The 13,887-nt window shown below is 45.2% G+C and overlaps 10 non-coding genes and 1 pseudogene across 10 annotated transcripts; all 11 read left to right on the plus strand.

Annotated features, from left to right (window-relative positions):
• The first annotated feature begins 882 nt into the window (after positions 1–882).
• On the plus strand, positions 883–1,073 carry LOC141203703 (U2 spliceosomal RNA). The gene has a single exon (XR_012274732.1). It is a non-coding gene; the product is annotated as a U2 spliceosomal RNA (small nuclear RNA).
• Positions 1,074–2,185: 1,112 nt separating this feature from the next.
• Positions 2,186–2,376, plus strand: LOC141203839 (U2 spliceosomal RNA). Its single transcript, XR_012274863.1, has one exon. It is a non-coding gene; the product is annotated as a U2 spliceosomal RNA (small nuclear RNA).
• Positions 2,377–3,491: 1,115 nt separating this feature from the next.
• On the plus strand, positions 3,492–3,682 carry LOC141203704 (U2 spliceosomal RNA). Its single transcript, XR_012274733.1, has one exon. It is a non-coding gene; the product is annotated as a U2 spliceosomal RNA (small nuclear RNA).
• Positions 3,683–4,794: 1,112 nt separating this feature from the next.
• Positions 4,795–4,985, plus strand: LOC141203836 (U2 spliceosomal RNA). Its single transcript, XR_012274860.1, has one exon. It is a non-coding gene; the product is annotated as a U2 spliceosomal RNA (small nuclear RNA).
• A 1,115-nt stretch (positions 4,986–6,100) lies between these two features.
• On the plus strand, positions 6,101–6,291 carry LOC141203705 (U2 spliceosomal RNA). Its single transcript, XR_012274734.1, has one exon. It is a non-coding gene; the product is annotated as a U2 spliceosomal RNA (small nuclear RNA).
• Positions 6,292–7,406: 1,115 nt separating this feature from the next.
• On the plus strand, positions 7,407–7,597 carry LOC141203706 (U2 spliceosomal RNA). Its single transcript, XR_012274735.1, has one exon. It is a non-coding gene; the product is annotated as a U2 spliceosomal RNA (small nuclear RNA).
• A 1,115-nt stretch (positions 7,598–8,712) lies between these two features.
• Positions 8,713–8,903, plus strand: LOC141203815 (U2 spliceosomal RNA). Its single transcript, XR_012274840.1, has one exon. It is a non-coding gene; the product is annotated as a U2 spliceosomal RNA (small nuclear RNA).
• Positions 8,904–10,018: 1,115 nt separating this feature from the next.
• LOC141203707 (U2 spliceosomal RNA) lies at positions 10,019–10,209 on the plus strand. The gene has a single exon (XR_012274736.1). It is a non-coding gene; the product is annotated as a U2 spliceosomal RNA (small nuclear RNA).
• A 1,115-nt stretch (positions 10,210–11,324) lies between these two features.
• Positions 11,325–11,515, plus strand: LOC141203708 (U2 spliceosomal RNA). Its single transcript, XR_012274737.1, has one exon. It is a non-coding gene; the product is annotated as a U2 spliceosomal RNA (small nuclear RNA).
• Positions 11,516–12,630: 1,115 nt separating this feature from the next.
• Positions 12,631–12,746, plus strand: LOC141203323 (U2 spliceosomal RNA; annotated as a pseudogene).
• Positions 12,747–13,270: 524 nt separating this feature from the next.
• LOC141203173 (U2 spliceosomal RNA) lies at positions 13,271–13,452 on the plus strand. The gene has a single exon (XR_012274310.1). It is a non-coding gene; the product is annotated as a U2 spliceosomal RNA (small nuclear RNA).
• The last annotated feature ends 435 nt before the right edge of the window (positions 13,453–13,887 follow it).

Here is a 13,887-nt window from a genome sequence, read left to right on the forward strand (position 1 = left end):
TCCTTTTGGATAAACAGACATATTAGGCAAGCATTTTGAAGCTTTCACCTAAATAACTACAGGTGGTGAGATAAGCTGCACAATATAATTGACCTTTCAGTATATTGTTGCACACACACCATCTATTTAGCAAATGCCCTTGTTATCAACAGCAGCCTTTTAAACTCACCTGAGCTAACAGGTATGTGCGCTGGTTACTCTGCTGCGCTTAAAATTTCTTTTTTGGTTTGCTTTTTTTTCAATGCCTTTTCTGAAACGTTGTCTCCTTCTGCTGGAACACTGACTTCTTTCATTTAATGCCTGCAGACTATAAAAGAGAACCCAACCCAAAAAGTTTGGTTGATTAGTCTGTGGCATTCTGTTAAACTGTTGCTTATGGCGGTCTCTGTGAGCTTCTCAGCGACATTCAGCCAGCCAGGTATCCTGCCTGCAGTAGATGGAATGTGGCAATGGAACGCTGGCTGCGCGTGTCATAATAGGCTCTGAGCCTTTATATACCTGTGCACAGCAGCAGCCACCTTCAGTCTGCTGCTGGACAGCCAGCAGCAGCAGCAGCAGGAGAGGTATGTAATCAGGAGCCCTCCTGCTAAGGGTAGACAGCTGCTCGTTCCACCCCACCCCCCGCCTTAATTGGTTCTCCTCCCTTCCAACGGTGTTGAGGCGGGTGGGAACAGCAGGGGGTGAAGGTGCTGTGTTTAAAGAGGTGGAGTTATGCAGATCTAAAACGCGTGGATTGCAGCAGCAGCAAGCCGAAAAGTGCAGGCATGTAAGGGATCTAGAGGTTGACAACATGTCTTCTTAACGGGAGTCCAGGAGCTCATCTCCACAAATGGACTTTTCAGGATCCTTGGGTGGCTCCGTAGTTTGAAACCAATTCTGGTTATCGCTTCTCGGCCTTTTGGCTAAGATCAAGTGTAGTATCTGTTCTTATCAGTTTAATATCTGATACGTCCCCTATCTGGGGACCATATATTAAATGGATTTTTAGAACAGGGAGATGGAAAAAGAGCTTGCTCTGTCCACTCCACGCATTGACCTGGTATTGCAGTATCTCCAGGACCGGTGCACCCCTTCTTTAATGCAGTTTCTAAAATCAGAAAGAATTGAATTCAAAGTTTTTTGTTCATTTTGCTTGTTTGTCGGATTTTGGGATGGACTCTTTGGCTTTGCTTTTCTTCTCCTCAATGGATTTTTCATGTTCAAAGTTGCAGAAGCCAGATTACAAGCTCATTTTGGTTCAACTTCAGCAACTGTGCATTGCATTGCCATGTAATGTGATGCAATGCTATCTTTCTAGCTCTCCCTTTTTACTTCCTTTTGGATAAACAGACATATTAGGCAAGCATTTTGGAGCTTTCACCTAAATAACTACAGGTGGTGAGATAAGCTGCACAATATAATTGACCTTTCAGTATATTGTTGCACACACACCATCTATTTAGCAAATGCCCTTGTTATCAACAGCAGCCTTTTAAACTCACCTGAGCTAACAGGTATGTGCGCTGGTTACTCTGCTGCGCTTAAAATTTCTTTTTTGGTTTGCTACAATGCCTTTTCTGAAATGTTGTCTCCTTCTGCTGGAACACTGACTTCTTTCATTTAATGCCTGCAGACTATAAAAGAGAACCCAACCCAAAAAGTTTGGTTGATTAGTCTGTGGCATTCTGTTAAACTGTTGCTTATGGCGGTCTCTGTGAGCTTCTCAGCGACATTCAGCCAGCCAGGTATCCTGCCTGCAGTAGATGGAATGTGGCAATGGAACGCTGGCTGCGCGTGTCATAATAGGCTCTGAGCCTTTATATACCTGTGCACAGCAGCAGCCACCTTCAGTCTGCTGCTGGACAGCCAGCAGCAGCAGCAGGAGAGGTATGTAATCAGGAGCCCTCCTGCTAAGGGTAGACAGCTGCTCGTTCCACCCCACCCCCCGCCTTAATTGGTTCTCCTCCCTTCCAACGGTGTTGAGGCGGGTGGGAACAGCAGGGGGTGAAGGTGCTGTGTTTAAAGAGGTGGAGTTATGCAGATCTAAAACGCGTGGATTGCAGCAGCAGCAAGCCGAAAAGTGCAGGCATGTAAGGGATCTAGAGGTTGACAACATGTCTTCTTAACGGGAGTCCAGGAGCTCATCTCCACAAATGGACTTTTCAGGATCCTTGGGTGGCTCCGTAGTTTGAAACCAATTCTGGTTATCGCTTCTCGGCCTTTTGGCTAAGATCAAGTGTAGTATCTGTTCTTATCAGTTTAATATCTGATACGTCCCCTATCTGGGAACCATATATTAAATGGATTTTTAGAACAGGGAGATGGAAAAAGAGCTTGCTCTGTCCACTCCACGCATTGACCTGGTATTGCAGTATCTCCAGGACCGGTGCACCCCTTCTTTAATGCAGTTTCTAAAATCAGAAAGAATTGAATTCAATGTTTTTTGTTCATTTTGCTTGTTTGTCGGATTTTGGGATGGACTCTTTGGCTTTGCTTTTCTTCTCCTCATTGGATTTTTCATGTTCAAAGTTGCAGAAGCCAGATTACAAGCTCATTTTGGTTCAACTTCAGCAACTGTGCATTGCATTGCCATGTAATGTGATGCAATGCTATCTTTCTAGCTCTCCCTTTTTACTTCCTTTTGGATAAACAGATATATTAGGCAAGCATTTTGGAGCTTTCACCTAAATAACTACAGGTGGTGAGATAAGCTGCACAATATAATTGACCTTTCAGTATATTGTTGCACACACACCATCTATTTAGCAAATGCCCTTGTTATCAACAGCAGCCTTTTAAACTCACCTGAGCTAACAGGTATGTGCGCTGGTTACTCTGCTGCGCTTAAAATTTCTTTTTTGGTTTGCTACAATGCCTTTTCTGAAACGTTGTCTCCTTCTGCTGGAACACTGACTTCTTTCATTTAATGCCTGCAGACTATAAAAGAGAACCCAACCCAAAAAGTTTGGTTGATTAGTCTGTGGCATTCTGTTAAACTGTTGCTTATGGCGGTCTCTGTGAGCTTCTCAGCGACATTCAGCCAGCCAGGTATCCTGCCTGCAGTAGATGGAATGTGGCAATGGAACGCTGGCTGCGCGTGTCATAATAGGCTCTGAGCCTTTATATACCTGTGCACAGCAGCAGCCACCTTCAGTCTGCTGCTGGACAGCCAGCAGCAGCAGCAGCAGGAGAGGTATGTAATCAGGAGCCCTCCTGCTAAGGGTAGACAGCTGCTCGTTCCACCCCACCCCCCGCCTTAATTGGTTCTCCTCCCTTCCAACGGTGTTGAGGCGGGTGGGAACAGCAGGGGGTGAAGGTGCTGTGTTTAAAGAGGTGGAGTTATGCAGATCTAAAACGCGTGGATTGCAGCAGCAGCAAGCCGAAAAGTGCAGGCATGTAAGGGATCTAGAGGTTGACAACATGTCTTCTTAACGGGAGTCCAGGAGCTCATCTCCACAAATGGACTTTTCAGGATCCTTGGGTGGCTCCGTAGTTTGAAACCAATTCTGGTTATCGCTTCTCGGCCTTTTGGCTAAGATCAAGTGTAGTATCTGTTCTTATCAGTTTAATATCTGATACGTCCCCTATCTGGGGACCATATATTAAATGGATTTTTAGAACAGGGAGATGGAAAAAGAGCTTGCTCTGTCCACTCCACGCATTGACCTGGTATTGCAGTATCTCCAGGACCGGTGCACCCCTTCTTTAATGCAGTTTCTAAAATCAGAAAGAATTGAATTCAATGTTTTTTGTTCATTTTGCTTGTTTGTCGGATTTTGGGATGGACTCTTTGGCTTTGCTTTTCTTCTCCTCATTGGATTTTTCATGTTCAAAGTTGCAGAAGCCAGATTACAAGCTCATTTTGGTTCAACTTCAGCAACTGTGCATTGCATTGCCATGTAATGTGATGCAATGCTATCTTTCTAGCTCTCCCTTTTTACTTCCTTTTGGATAAACAGACATATTAGGCAAGCATTTTGGAGCTTTCACCTAAATAACTACAGGTGGTGAGATAAGCTGCACAATATAATTGACCTTTCAGTATATTGTTGCACACACACCATCTATTTAGCAAATGCCCTTGTTATCAACAGCAGCCTTTTAAACTCACCTGAGCTAACAGGTATGTGCGCTGGTTACTCTGCTGCGCTTAAAATTTCTTTTTTGGTTTGCTACAATGCCTTTTCTGAAATGTTGTCTCCTTCTGCTGGAACACTGACTTCTTTCATTTAATGCCTGCAGACTATAAAAGAGAACCCAACCCAAAAAGTTTGGTTGATTAGTCTGTGGCATTCTGTTAAACTGTTGCTTATGGCGGTCTCTGTGAGCTTCTCAGCGACATTCAGCCAGCCAGGTATCCTGCCTGCAGTAGATGGAATGTGGCAATGGAACGCTGGCTGCGCGTGTCATAATAGGCTCTGAGCCTTTATATACCTGTGCACAGCAGCAGCCACCTTCAGTCTGCTGCTGGACAGCCAGCAGCAGCAGCAGGAGAGGTATGTAATCAGGAGCCCTCCTGCTAAGGGTAGACAGCTGCTCGTTCCACCCCACCCCCCGCCTTAATTGGTTCTCCTCCCTTCCAACGGTGTTGAGGCGGGTGGGAACAGCAGGGGGTGAAGGTGCTGTGTTTAAAGAGGTGGAGTTATGCAGATCTAAAACGCGTGGATTGCAGCAGCAGCAAGCCGAAAAGTGCAGGCATGTAAGGGATCTAGAGGTTGACAACATGTCTTCTTAACGGGAGTCCAGGAGCTCATCTCCACAAATGGACTTTTCAGGATCCTTGGGTGGCTCCGTAGTTTGAAACCAATTCTGGTTATCGCTTCTCGGCCTTTTGGCTAAGATCAATTGTAGTATCTGTTCTTATCAGTTTAATATCTGATACGTCCCCTATCTGGGGACCATATATTAAATGGATTTTTAGAACAGGGAGATGGAAAAAGAGCTTGCTCTGTCCACTCCACGCATTGACCTGGTATTGCAGTATCTCCAGGACCGGTGCACCCCTTCTTTAATGCAGTTTCTAAAATCAGAAAGAATTGAATTCAATGTTTTTTGTTCATTTTGCTTGTTTGTCGGATTTTGGGATGGACTCTTTGGCTTTGCTTTTCTTCTCCTCATTGGATTTTTCATGTTCAAAGTTGCAGAAGCCAGATTACAAGCTCATTTTGGTTCAACTTCAGCAACTGTGCATTGCATTGCCATGTAATGTGATGCAATGCTATCTTTCTAGCTCTCCCTTTTTACTTCCTTTTGGATAAACAGACATATTAGGCAAGCATTTTGGAGCTTTCACCTAAATAACTACAGGTGGTGAGATAAGCTGCACAATATAATTGACCTTTCAGTATATTGTTGCACACACACCATCTATTTAGCAAATGCCCTTGTTATCAACAGCAGCCTTTTAAACTCACCTGAGCTAACAGGTATGTGCGCTGGTTACTCTGCTGCGCTTAAAATTTCTTTTTTGGTTTGCTACAATGCCTTTTCTGAAACGTTGTCTCCTTCTGCTGGAACACTGACTTCTTTCATTTAATGCCTGCAGACTATAAAAGAGAACCCAACCCAAAAAGTTTGGTTGATTAGTCTGTGGCATTCTGTTAAACTGTTGCTTATGGCGGTCTCTGTGAGCTTCTCAGCGACATTCAGCCAGCCAGGTATCCTGCCTGCAGTAGATGGAATGTGGCAATGGAACGCTGGCTGCGCGTGTCATAATAGGCTCTGAGCCTTTATATACCTGTGCACAGCAGCAGCCACCTTCAGTCTGCTGCTGGACAGCCAGCAGCAGCAGCAGCAGGAGAGGTATGTAATCAGGAGCCCTCCTGCTAAGGGTAGACAGCTGCTCGTTCCACCCCACCCCCCGCCTTAATTGGTTCTCCTCCCTTCCAACGGTGTTGAGGCGGGTGGGAACAGCAGGGGGTGAAGGTGCTGTGTTTAAAGAGGTGGAGTTATGCAGATCTAAAACGCGTGGATTGCAGCAGCAGCAAGCCGAAAAGTGCAGGCATGTAAGGGATCTAGAGGTTGACAACATGTCTTCTTAACGGGAGTCCAGGAGCTCATCTCCACAAATGGACTTTTCAGGATCCTTGGGTGGCTCCGTAGTTTGAAACCAATTCTGGTTATCGCTTCTCGGCCTTTTGGCTAAGATCAAGTGTAGTATCTGTTCTTATCAGTTTAATATCTGATACGTCCCCTATCTGGGGACCATATATTAAATGGATTTTTAGAACAGGGAGATGGAAAAAGAGCTTGCTCTGTCCACTCCACGCATTGACCTGGTATTGCAGTATCTCCAGGACCGGTGCACCCCTTCTTTAATGCAGTTTCTAAAATCAGAAAGAATTGAATTCAATGTTTTTTGTTCATTTTGCTTGTTTGTCGGATTTTGGGATGGACTCTTTGGCTTTGCTTTTCTTCTCCTCATTGGATTTTTCATGTTCAAAGTTGCAGAAGCCAGATTACAAGCTCATTTTGGTTCAACTTCAGCAACTGTGCATTGCATTGCCATGTAATGTGATGCAATGCTATCTTTCTAGCTCTCCCTTTTTACTTCCTTTTGGATAAACAGACATATTAGGCAAGCATTTTGGAGCTTTCACCTAAATAACTACAGGTGGTGAGATAAGCTGCACAATATAATTGACCTTTCAGTATATTGTTGCACACACACCATCTATTTAGCAAATGCCCTTGTTATCAACAGCAGCCTTTTAAACTCACCTGAGCTAACAGGTATGTGCGCTGGTTACTCTGCTGCGCTTAAAATTTCTTTTTTGGTTTGCTACAATGCCTTTTCTGAAACGTTGTCTCCTTCTGCTGGAACACTGACTTCTTTCATTTAATGCCTGCAGACTATAAAAGAGAACCCAACCCAAAAAGTTTGGTTGATTAGTCTGTGGCATTCTGTTAAACTGTTGCTTATGGCGGTCTCTGTGAGCTTCTCAGCGACATTCAGCCAGACAGGTATCCTGCCTGCAGTAGATGGAATGTGGCAATGGAACGCTGGCTGCGCGTGTCATAATAGGCTCTGAGCCTTTATTTACCTGTGCACAGCAGCAGCCACCTTCAGTCTGCTGCTGGACAGCCAGCAGCAGCAGCAGCAGGAGAGGTATGTAATCAGGAGCCCTCCTGCTAAGGGTAGACAGCTGCTCGTTCCACCCCACCCCCCGCCTTAATTGGTTCTCCTCCCTTCCAACGGTGTTGAGGCGGGTGGGAACAGCAGGGGGTGAAGGTGCTGTGTTTAAAGAGGTGAAGTTATGCAGATCTAAAACGCGTGGATTGCAGCAGCAGCAAGCCGAAAAGTGCAGGCATGTAAGGGATCTAGAGGTTGACAACATGTCTTCTTAACGGGAGTCCAGGAGCTCATCTCCACAAATGGACTTTTCAGGATCCTTGGGTGGCTCCGTAGTTTGAAACCAATTCTGGTTATCGCTTCTCGGCCTTTTGGCTAAGATCAAGTGTAGTATCTGTTCTTATCAGTTTAATATCTGATACGTCCCCTATCTGGGGACCATATATTAAATGGATTTTTAGAACAGGGAGATGGAAAAAGAGCTTGCTCTGTCCACTCCACGCATTGACCTGGTATTGCAGTATCTCCAGGACCGGTGCACCCCTTCTTTAATGCAGTTTCTAAAATCAGAAAGAATTGAATTCAATGTTTTTTGTTCATTTTGCTTGTTTGTCGGATTTTGGGATGGACTCTTTGGCTTTGCTTTTCTTCTCCTCATTGGATTTTTCATGTTCAAAGTTGCAGAAGCCAGATTACAAGCTCATTTTGGTTCAACTTCAGCAACTGTGCATTGCATTGCCATGTAATGTGATGCAATGCTATCTTTCTAGCTCTCCCTTTTTACTTCCTTTTGGATAAACAGACATATTAGGCAAGCATTTTGGAGCTTTCACCTAAATAACTACAGGTGGTGAGATAAGCTGCACAATATAATTGACCTTTCAGTATATTGTTGCACACACACCATCTATTTAGCAAATGCCCTTGTTATCAACAGCAGCCTTTTAAACTCACCTGAGCTAACAGGTATGTGCGCTGGTTACTCTGCTGCGCTTAAAATTTCTTTTTTGGTTTGCTACAATGCCTTTTCTGAAACGTTGTCTCCTTCTGCTGGAACACTGACTTCTTTCATTTAATGCCTGCAGACTATAAAAGAGAACCCAACCCAAAAAGTTTGGTTGATTAGTCTGTGGCATTCTGTTAAACTGTTGCTTATGGCGGTCTCTGTGAGCTTCTCAGCGACATTCAGCCAGCCAGGTATCCTGCCTGCAGTAGATGGAATGTGGCAATGGAACGCTGGCTGCGCGTGTCATAATAGGCTCTGAGCCTTTATATACCTGTGCACAGCAGCAGCCACCTTCAGTCTGCTGCTGGACAGCCAGCAGCAGCAGCAGCAGGAGAGGTATGTAATCAGGAGCCCTCCTGCTAAGGGTAGACAGCTGCTCGTTCCACCCCACCCCCCGCCTTAATTGGTTCTCCTCCCTTCCAACGGTGTTGAGGCGGGTGGGAACAGCAGGGGGTGAAGGTGCTGTGTTTAAAGAGGTGGAGTTATGCAGATCTAAAACGCGTGGATTGCAGCAGCAGCAAGCCGAAAAGTGCAGGCATGTAAGGGATCTAGAGGTTGACAACATGTCTTCTTAACGGGAGTCCAGGAGCTCATCTCCACAAATGGACTTTTCAGGATCCTTGGGTGGCTCCGTAGTTTGAAACCAATTCTGGTTATCGCTTCTCGGCCTTTTGGCTAAGATCAAGTGTAGTATCTGTTCTTATCAGTTTAATATCTGATACGTCCCCTATCTGGGGACCATATATTAAATGGATTTTTAGAACAGGGAGATGGAAAAAGAGCTTGCTCTGTCCACTCCACGCATTGACCTGGTATTGCAGTATCTCCAGGACCGGAGCACCCCTTCTTTAATGCAGTTTCTAAAATCAGAAAGAATTGAATTCAATGTTTTTTGTTCATTTTGCTTGTTTGTCGGATTTTGGGATGGACTCTTTGGCTTTGCTTTTCTTCTCCTCATTGGATTTTTCATGTTCAAAGTTGCAGAAGCCAGATTACAAGCTCATTTTGGTTCAACTTCAGCAACTGTGCATTGCATTGCCATGTAATGTGATGCAATGCTATCTTTCTAGCTCTCCCTTTTTACTTCCTTTTGGATAAACAGACATATTAGGCAAGCATTTTGGAGCTTTCACCTAAATAACTACAGGTGGTGAGATAAGCTGCACAATATAATTGACCTTTCAGTATATTGTTGCACACACACCATCTATTTAGCAAATGCCCTTGTTATCAACAGCAGCCTTTTAAACTCACCTGAGCTAACAGGTATGTGCGCTGGTTACTCTGCTGCGCTTAAAATTTCTTTTTTGGTTTGCTACAATGCCTTTTCTGAAACGTTGTCTCCTTCTGCTGGAACACTGACTTCTTTCATTTAATGCCTGCAGACTATAAAAGAGAACCCAACCCAAAAAGTTTGGTTGATTAGTCTGTGGCATTCTGTTAAACTGTTGCTTATGGCGGTCTCTGTGAGCTTCTCAGCGACATTCAGCCAGCCAGGTATCCTGCCTGCAGTAGATGGAATGTGTCAATGGAACGCTGGCTGCGCGTGTCATAATAGGCTCTGAGCCTTTATATACCTGTGCACAGCAGCAGCCACCTTCAGTCTGCTGCTGGACAGCCAGCAGCAGCAGCAGCAGGAGAGGTATGTAATCAGGAGCCCTCCTGCTAAGGGTAGACAGCTGCTCGTTCCACCCCACCCCCCGCCTTAATTGGTTCTCCTCCCTTCCAACGGTGTTGAGGCGGGTGGGAACAGCAGGGGGTGAAGGTGCTGTGTTTAAAGAGGTGGAGTTATGCAGATCTAAAACGCATGGATTGCAGCAGCAGCAAGCCGAAAAGTGCAGGCATGTAAGGGATCTAGAGGTTGACAACATGTCTTCTTAACGGGAGTCCAGGAGCTCATCTCCACAAATGGACTTTTCAGGATCCTTGGGTGGCTCCGTAGTTTGAAACCAATTCTGGTTATCGCTTCTCGGCCTTTTGGCTAAGATCAAGTGTAGTATCTGTTCTTATCAGTTTAATATCTGATACGTCCCCTATCTGGGGACCATATATTAAATGGATTTTTAGAACAGGGAGATGGAAAAAGAGCTTGCTCTGTCCACTCCACGCATTGACCTGGTATTGCAGTATCTCCAGGACCGGTGCACCCCTTCTTTAATGCAGTTTCTAAAATCAGAAAGAATTGAATTCAATGTTTATTGTTCATTTTGCTTGTTTGTCGGATTTTGGGATGGACTCTTTGGCTTTGCTTTTCTTCTCCTCATTGGATTTTTCATGTTCAAAGTTGCAGAAGCCAGATTACAAGCTCATTTTGGTTCAACTTCAGCAACTGTGCATTGCATTGCCATGTAATGTGATGCAATGCTATCTTTCTAGCTCTCCCTTTTTACTTCCTTTTGGATAAACAGACATATTAGGCAAGCATTTTGGAGCTTTCACCTAAATAACTACAGGTGGTGAGATAAGCTGCACAATATAATTGACCTTTCAGTATATTGTTGCACACACACCATCTATTTAGCAAATGCCCTTGTTATCAACAGCAGCCTTTTAAACTCACCTGAGCTAACAGGTATGTGCGCTGGTTACTCTGCTGCGCTTAAAATTTCTTTTTTGGTTTGCTACAATGCCTTTTCTGAAACGTTGTCTCCTTCTGCTGGAACACTGACTTCTTTCATTTAATGCCTGCAGACTATAAAAGAGAACCCAACCCAAAAAGTTTGGTTGATTAGTCTGTGGCATTCTGTTAAACTGTTGCTTATGGCGGTCTCTGTGAGCTTCTCAGCGACATTCAGCCAGCCAGGTATCCTGCCTGCAGTAGATGGAATGTGGCAATGGAACGCTGGCTGCGCGTGTCATAATAGGCTCTGAGCCTTTATATACCTGTGCACAGCAGCAGCCACCTTCAGTCTGCTGCTGGACAGCCAGCAGCAGCAGCAGCAGGAGAGGTATGTAATCAGGAGCCCTCCTGCTAAGGGTAGACAGCTGCTCGTTCCACCCCACCCCCCGCCTTAATTGGTTCTCCTCCCTTCCAACGGTGTTGAGGCGGGTGGGAACAGCAGGGGGTGAAGGTGCTGTGTTTAAAGAGGTGGAGTTATGCAGATCTAAAACGCGTGGATTGCAGCAGCAGCAAGCCGAAAAGTGCAGGCATGTAAGGGATCTAGAGGTTGACAACATGTCTTCTTAACGGGAGTCCAGGAGCTCATCTCCACAAATGGACTTTTCAGGATCCTTGGGTGGCTCCGTAGTTTGAAACCAATTCTGGTTATCGCTTCTCGGCCTTTTGGCTAAGATCAAGTGTAGTATCTGTTCTTATCAGTTTAATATCTGATACGTCCCCTATCTGGGGACCATATATTAAATGGATTTTTAGAACAGGGAGATGGAAAAAGAGCTTGCTCTGTCCACTCCACGCATTGACCTGGTATTGCAGTATCTCCAGGACCGGTGCACCCCTTCTTTAATGCAGTTTCTAAAATCAGAAAGAATTGAATTCAATGTTTTTTGTTCATTTTGCTTGTTTGTCGGATTTTGGGATGGACTCTTTGGCTTTGCTTTTCTTCTCCTCATTGGATTTTTCATGTTCAAAGTTGCAGAAGCCAGATTACAAGCTCATTTTGGTTCAACTTCAGCAACTGTGCATTGCATTGCCATGTAATGTGATGCAATGCTATCTTTCTAGCTCTCCCTTTTTACTTCCTTTTGGATAAACAGACATATTAGGCAAGCATTTTGGAGCTTTCACCTAAATAACTACAGGTGGTGAGATAAGCTGCACAATATAATTGACCTTTCAGTATATTGTTGCACACACACCATCTATTTAGCAAATGCCCTTGTTATCAACAGCAGCCTTTTAAACTCACCTGAGCTAACAGGTATGTGCGCTGGTTACTCTGCTGCGCTTAAAATTTCTTTTTTGGTTTGCTACAATGCCTTTTCTGAAACGTTGTCTCCTTCTGCTGGAACACTGACTTCTTTCATTTAATGCCTGCAGACTATAAAAGAGAACCCAACCCAAAAAGTTTGGTTGATTAGTCTGTGGCATTCTGTTAAACTGTTGCTTATGGCGGTCTCTGTGAGCTTCTCAGCGACATTCAGCCAGCCAGGTATCCTGCCTGCAGTAGATGGAATGTGGCAATGGAACGCTGGCTGCGCGTGTCATAATAGGCTCTGAGCCTTTATATACCTGTGCACAGCAGCAGCCACCTTCAGTCTGCTGCTGGACAGCCAGCAGCAGCAGCAGCAGGAGAGGTATGTAATCAGGAGCCCTCCTGCTAAGGGTAGACAGCTGCTCGTTCCACCCCACCCCCCGCCTTAATTGGTTCTCCTCCCTTCCAACGGTGTTGAGGCGGGTGGGAACAGCAGGGGGTGAAGGTGCTGTGTTTAAAGAGGTGGAGTTATGCAGATCTAAAACGCGTGGATTGCAGCAGCAGCAAGCCGAAAAGTGCAGGCATGTAAGGGATCTAGAGGTTGACAACATGTCTTCTTAACGGGAGTCCAGGAGCTCATCTCCACAAATGGACTTTTCAGGATCCTTGGGTGGCTCCGTAGTTTGAAACCAATTCTGGTTATCGCTTCTCGGCCTTTTGGCTAAGATCAAGTGTAGTATCTTTTGAAAAGGCAGTTTTGTCCTTGGGCTGCCCTAGTAAATTGATGCATATTACACACTGGTTTGGTGCACTTGTTAGTACGCCAGGTGGCTCATAGAGTTATCTGATGGAAAACATGGCCCTCCAGGATCGAAGTCACTAGGCTGGGTAAGTGTGAGGGCTTTGGAGCAATGTGCCCCAGGAGTAGGCGCCCTGGTGGGAGTCCAAGCTTACTGGGACTGGGAACCCCAGAAAGACTTGGCTTCGTAGCACGCCGCACCTTTGCCAATCATACTTTCTGAGCAACCCCCCCTATTCCTGGCCTCCGGGCTAGGAAGGGGAATTTTTATAAACCCGGTCGGAGGTCCGGTCAGCTTTGGGCTGAGAAACCAACACAGGCTCCAGCTCCACTAGGGTGGCAGCCTAGATGGAAGCTGGAAGCACGAAAACGGCTCTTCTCCGGCTTCGGCTAGGGAGAGCATCGGAGATCCCTGACCCTCGCTGTGGCCTTCTGGCTCGGAGGGATGGGGATGGTTTATTGGGGACCCTCTCCTCCGGGAAGGGTCCACATGAATCCTCGCCTCGTGCGCTGTTTTGGTGTGACTTCGGTCACATTTTTCAGTGCCTTGGATGCAGCTTCAATCAAAAAATCTGTTCTTATCAGTTTAATATCTGATACGTCCCCTATCTGGGGACCATATATTAAATGGATTTTTAGAACAGGGAGATGGAAAAAGAGCTTGCTCTGTCCACTCCACGCATTGACCTGGTATTGCAGTATCTCCAGGACCGGTGCACCCCTTCTTTAATGCAGTTTCTAAAATCAGAAAGAATTGAATTCAATGTTTTTTGTTCATTTTGCTTGTTTGTCGGATTTTGGGATGGACTCTTTGGCTTTGCTTTTCTTCTCCTCATTGGATTTTTCATGTTCAAAGTTGCAGAAGCCAGATTACAAGCTCATTTTGGTTCAACTTCAGCAACTGTGCATTGCATTGCCATGTAATGTGATGCAATGCTATCTTTCTAGCTCTCCCTTTTTACTTCCTTTTGGATAAACAGACATATTAGGCAAGCATTTTGGAGCTTTCACCTAAATAACTACAGGTGGTGAGATAAGCTGCACAATATAATTGACCTTTCAGTATATTGTTGTACACACACCATCTATTTAGCAAATGCCCTTGTTATCAACAGCAGCCTTTTAAACTCACCTGAGCTAACAGGTATGTGCGCTGGTT

Source organism: Phyllobates terribilis, unplaced genomic scaffold (assembly GCF_046119375.1).
Source record: "Phyllobates terribilis strain yellow unplaced genomic scaffold, ASM4611937v1 Scaffold_124__1_contigs__length_5142088, whole genome shotgun sequence".
NCBI classification, from domain to species: Eukaryota; Metazoa; Chordata; class Amphibia; order Anura; family Dendrobatidae; genus Phyllobates; species Phyllobates terribilis.